This window comes from Littorina saxatilis, linkage group LG5, assembly GCF_037325665.1.
Source record: "Littorina saxatilis isolate snail1 linkage group LG5, US_GU_Lsax_2.0, whole genome shotgun sequence".
In the NCBI taxonomy this organism is placed as follows: domain Eukaryota; kingdom Metazoa; phylum Mollusca; class Gastropoda; order Littorinimorpha; family Littorinidae; genus Littorina; species Littorina saxatilis.
Genome location: NC_090249.1, coordinates 58,104,757 through 58,110,848, shown reverse-complemented (window position 1 = coordinate 58,110,848; position 6,092 = coordinate 58,104,757).

Below are 6,092 nucleotides of genomic sequence, written 5' to 3'. Positions count from 1 at the left end.
GTGTGTGTGTGTGTGTGTGTGAGTGTGTGTCTGTGTATGTGTCTGTGTGTCTGCGTGTCAGTCTGTCTCAGGGGCGGATCACATCATTTTTAAAGGGGTGGGTTCCAAATTTCTTTTAGGGACAATTCGACGACGCGAAGCATTTAGTTGAGGGCGCAAAGCCGCCGGTTCAAACCTCCTAGGGGGGTCCGAGGGCATGCCCCCCCCCCCCCCCAGAAAATGATGATTAAACACAAGGGAAATGGAGCAATCTGATGCAATCTGAGCCAAGAAACTTCCCCTCATACACCTTCCAAAAAACTAATTTAAGAAGCCAAATTTGGATCAAAACAAGGACAATTGACTGATCTGGTACAACCTGAGCCAACAAATTACCCAACTACCTTACAAAACAGTCACTTAAAAGACAAAGGCCGGCTCGTAGGGGGGTCCGGGGGCAAGTCCCCCCCCCCGGAAAATTATGATAAAATTCAAGGATAACGGAGCAATCTGGTGCAATCTGAGCATCAGGTTTTTTGGGGGTTTTTTCTTCTTTTTTTTCTCTCTGTTTTTTTCTGGATCCGCCCCTGCTGTTTGTATACGTGTATGCATTGTTGTCTGTCTGTCTGTTTGTTTGTCTGTCTGTCCGCATGGTGGGCTGTGTGTCAGTGTTAGTGCCAATGCACGTGTATGTGTGTCACTGAGTGCGGTATGCGTCCGTGCGTGCGTGCCGGTGCGTGCGTGCGTGCTTGCTTGTGATTGTGTGGGGCCGCCGGGGGTGGGGTCGTGACTGAGGGTGTGTGCCTGTATTATGCCTCGGTCTCACATCTACGAATGTCACCCGACTTTAGGTAGTCGGCTGGAAGTCGGAAGAGGTCGGAGAGTTCGTGAGAATTAGCAATTTTGTCACGTTTTGAAAAGTCGGATAGTTCGGAAGGCCCTTCAGACTGTTTTGAAATTTTCAAAACAGTCGGAAGAGCCTCCCGACTCAGACGAATAGAAATTTGTCGGGTGGTTGTCGTAAGCGTGTCGGTTTAGTCGTAAGGCGATTCTGATTAGTCGTAACGGTAGTCGGAAGACTCGTAAGGGTGGTCGGGTTTGTCGGTAGCATAGTTTCGTTCACAGTTCGGATTACAGGGCCGGACTAGGCGAAGAGGAGGGGGAGGGTTGCCAGTGGTGGCCCAGGGGGATGTCCCCCCTGGCGGCAGGGGCCGATCAGTTCATTTTATGACTGGTTTTTTTCAAAAGTATATTGTGAAGATATGGGTGTGAAGGCGCGAAGCGCCAGTGCCGACGGCGCGAAGCGCCTAGCTTGCTAGGGGGGTCCGGGGGCATGCCCCCCCGGAAAATTTTGAAGAAAGGATGCAAAATGGTGCTATCTGGTGCATTCTGAGGATGATCATTACCAGTTTCAGGCAGCAGATTTTGTCACTGATTAATACCCCAAATATTGAAACTCAATGTAAAATAAAGAAATGCATACCTCATTCAATATTTTTATTTTTTGGCTGGGGGGGGGGGGGGTCCGGAAACCCTAGAACCCACCCACCCCCCCCCTTGTTGTGGGGGTCAGGGGGCGAAGCCCCCTGAAGCTGACGGGTAGGTCATATTCTGAGATAGGAAAATGGTCGCTCCTTGCATGAAACGGCATAAAATAAGCAATAATAAAAAAAAATTAAATAAGTAAGGTACATGTTTAGGCTAGGGGGGGGGGTTGCGCAACCCCCATAACCCCCCCGGTAGTCCGGCCCTGGATTAGTCGTAAGGGCAGTCTGATTTGTCGTTAGGACAGTCGTTAGCTAGTCGGTTTAGTCGTTACACTGGTCGTGAGAGTCGGCTATTGTTCGGAAGTTTTTCAGCCGGGCCTGTCGTAACTGCAGTCGGAATTGTCGTTACTGCAGTCGGAAGTGTCTGGACACATGTCGGATTTGTCGGCCCTAAAGTCGGGTGGTTGTCGTCTGCTTGTCGGCTACATGGTCGGATCAGTCGTAAGGACAGGTCGGGAGTGAAATTTGGAGCCGAATTTGCATCCGACACTTCCGACCTAGCCGACTTAACTATCCCCGACACTTCCGAAAAATCGTATATGTGAGACCGAGGCATTACAAACGCGCGCGGCACACACCACACACCACACACACACACACACACACCGCGGCACACCCACACACACCGGCATATACACACTGACACACGCACACACACAAACTAGAAACACTGGTACAAACTGGTGTCCCACTTTGGTCTTTTACTGCATCTCTTTAACTCTAACTCAGTTTCGACTTGTTGTTTGTGAAGTTTTGTGCCCGTCGCATTTAAAAGAGTAGACACAACACAAACCAAGAACGAAATTTAAAAGAATTAAGTGCAAGTTAATAAACAAATGTAGCCATTGGACTGTTTTATTTATTTATTTATTAAGGAGATTTCTATAGCGCATAACTAAAAGCACTATGCGCTTATAAAAACACTGCAACTGGTTTTATTGCTGACAGTAACAATCTGAGCAGCGCATTAAGCATAGGCCACTGATACACGTTTGTAGTTATTTATTTATATCATTTTATTTATTCATTTTTTATTTCATTAATTTTATTTATTGGGGGAAGGTGGGGGGGGGGGGGTGGGGGGTGGGGTGGGGGTAAGCTTTTGTATGCAATCAAGCAGCTTCTCATTCATAGTTATTGGTTGTTGTTTTTTAATATGATTTTTTTCCTCAAAATTAAAGAATCCCAAATCAAAAGAGGTTATTTCGTGGAACAATTAATTTAATCAATGTACGTTTCTTTTATATAAAGTATTCAGTCACCGTTTAAAGGTTAATTCGACCAGTTGCAGTGTTTTTGTCGCGCTTTCTTTAATACCATGCAATGAAGTAACCTTGTTTCAGTGTTTGTTTGTTTTTATACTTTTTGTATGTATGTTTATTTTTGTGTTTGTTTGTTTACTCGTTGTAATTTGCCACGATCGGTCACTATTTACTCAAATACAGTTGTCAGTAATCGCGCAAGGCATTTTCCAAATCCAGAGTTGTCTCTTTACAAGCACGGATCCTTGCTCTCACAATGCCGGTCATGCCACACCAACTGGTCAAATCAAGTGATTATAATAGTATCATGTGGGAGAACGCCTTACAAAACAAATAACAACCAGTAGAGTAATACCGGTTTCCAATTTCATGTTCGTTGTTTGCAGATTATTACTGGTCGTAAAGTACCGGAAATGTTCGGTCAACGCAATCCCTGGTTCTGTAAATATAGTAATTTATTAAATCAATGACAACAGTGTAATCGGACGCAGCTTTATCAAATCTGCGGTACTGATTCGTATTTTTTACGGCCGGTTTTACAGCATGAACAAGATCCCAAAAACTGAGTTCTGCAAAAAGTTATGGCTTCTCTACTGTCTTCTTTATTTGGTGTTTAACGTCGTTTTCAACCACGGAAGGTTATATCGCGACGGGGAAAGGGGGGAGTTGGGATAGAGCCACTTGTCAATTGTTTCTTGTTCACAAAAGCACTAATCAAAAAATTGCTCCAGGGGCTTGCAACGTAGTACAATATATTACCTTACTGGGAGAATGCAAGTTTCCAGTACAAAGGACTTAACATTTCTTACATACTGCTTGACTAAAATCTTTACAAAAATTGACTATATTCTATACAAGAAACACTTAACAAGGGTAAAAGGAGAAACAGAATCCGTTAGTCGCCTCTTACGGCTAAATTCTTCCCCCTAACCCGCGGGGGGTTCTCTACTGTACCGCGATACCGTCAAAGCCAAGCAAAGTATACAGGTTTCAGAGCGACTTAAAACATGAGTTTGGCGCAAAAATTCTCTTTGATAAATATGTAGAGATAAACAACTATATATGTATATGAAAAAACATTCTCCTGTCAAATTTAATTAGAACGTATCAGTGTTGACGTTTATATCTCAGGAGTCTTTTCAAAAATCTTGTTTCAGTCGTGTATGACCTATATGCTTATCAGATAAGAGTGAATAGAATAGATTAGTTTTTCTCGGTGAAATCAAAAAGAAGAATGACTGAACCACTCCTTTCATTAGAAGTTCGGTTAAATTTGATTTTGACGGCGCACATTTCTCGCGGCTTCACTGCCGGTAGTGGGCTTCAAATAATGTAACCTTTCGGCTTATGTACAACATGCATACTTATATCACTATCGTGTCACTATTTGTTTGGGCATTGTATCTGGTCATTTTATTGAACATTCTCTAGTGTCAAGTCACCCTCGACTGGTCAGCTGCAGGGCCGGACTAGGGGGGGGGGAGTTACAGGGGTTGCGCAACCCCCCCCCCCTGGCTTAAGCATGTACCTCCCAAACGCTTTTTTTTGGGGGGGGGGGGGGGTTGCATCTGGATCATCATGAAATCCGAGGAGAAATCGCACCTCTCACCCCCTCCAAAAAAAATTATGAAAAAGGGAACATTCCTTGCATTGCATTCCGCCGTTGCCTATGCGTCATAGGGGATCCATCGGCACTCTTTTGTGATGAAAAGTATGAGTCCTTACAATCTCAATTCTTCTTCATTGCCTATACAGCTTGCTGTCGAATTTACCTTTTTCGTTCCGGCAAGGAGAGGCTTCCTTTCCCCCCAGAAACATCAAAAAAACGTTCAGCGCCCCCTTACAACCCCCACCAAGGGGGCTTCGCCCCCTGGACCCCCACCAAGGGGCTTCGCCCCCTGGACCTCCATCTGTAACCCCCCCCCCCCCCCCCCCCCTAGTACTTACCTAGTCCGGCCCTGAGCTGATACGACCCGGACAACCACAGAGCTTTATAATAAAGCAAAGAGGAGTTATATTATATAAGAATAAGACTTGCCTTTACAGTAACTTGACGGGTTAGTTCTTGCCGGCAGGCATACACACACATGAATTTGTCCTCACTAAAAAAAAACACTTTAAACAAACATTCATTAATAAATATATAAAATTAAAACAAAGAAATGTGTACAATCATGCGCCTGTGCTGATATCAGCGAACACAATTAATGAGAAACGGGCTTTCAGTATCGCCTCCAACGCTAAAGCAATAGCAAAACGTCAAGCTCATGCAAGTAGGGTTGTGAAGGTTAAAGACCCCTTCCTTTCCGTCTAAACTGACCATCGTGTAAATAGTCGTCAATCCGCCCAGGCTTTTTCACGGGGCAATAACATCCTGTCACTCGGACACATACCAACAACATCCTGTCACTCGGACACATACCAACAACATCCTGTCACTCGGACACATACCAACAATCAGCCTGTCTACTTTCCATGCAGAGTAAGAATTTTCAGTTGAATACATTTCCTACTTTACTCGGACACATATCAACAAAAATCTGTCAAGCCACTTTCTAGCAGAGTAAGAATTTTCTGTTCAATAAATCTCCTAATTTACTCGGGCACATATCAACAACAAAAATTCTCATTTCCTGATTTACTTGGACACATATCAACAAAAATCAGTCTTGCCGCTTTCTAGCAGAGTAAGAATTTTCTGTTGAATTATTTTCCTACTTACTCGGACACATACAAATAATCAGCCTGTGCTTCCTTTTCAGAGTGAAGATTTTCTGTTGAATAGATTTTATAATTGACACCTGTGTTAATTCTGAGAAATTAGTTCAGCAAAAAATGTCCACTCTGTCCCGGAAACAGTGATAGTCTTGATTGTCGGTGTGTGTGCAAGTGGAAGGATGTTTTATGTCATGTTAATTCTTGGACACATCTGTTGTGGTACATGATTTGTTTTTTGTACACGGGAAGGAAGGTACAGTCAAACCTCTCCATAACTGGGGGTGGGGGGGTGGGGAGAAGAAAGAAAGAAAGAAAGAGAGAACAAAAAATGAGTCTTTAGGCATATATATATCGCCTCACAATGCTTTTAATATAATACGGGTCATGTTCAAAATTGACAGTTTCACTGACCAGCACAAATATCGAAACAATCGGTAACAGATAAACAATTGATTGATTGGTTTCTTGTTCTCCCTCTTTATGCCGGAAGGTCATCGGGGGAAGGGGGGTCGGAGGGGGGGGGGGGGTGTTGCATACGTACCGTTTTCACCTTATTCCTCGAGGTTCTTGACCACCAAGTCCCGGC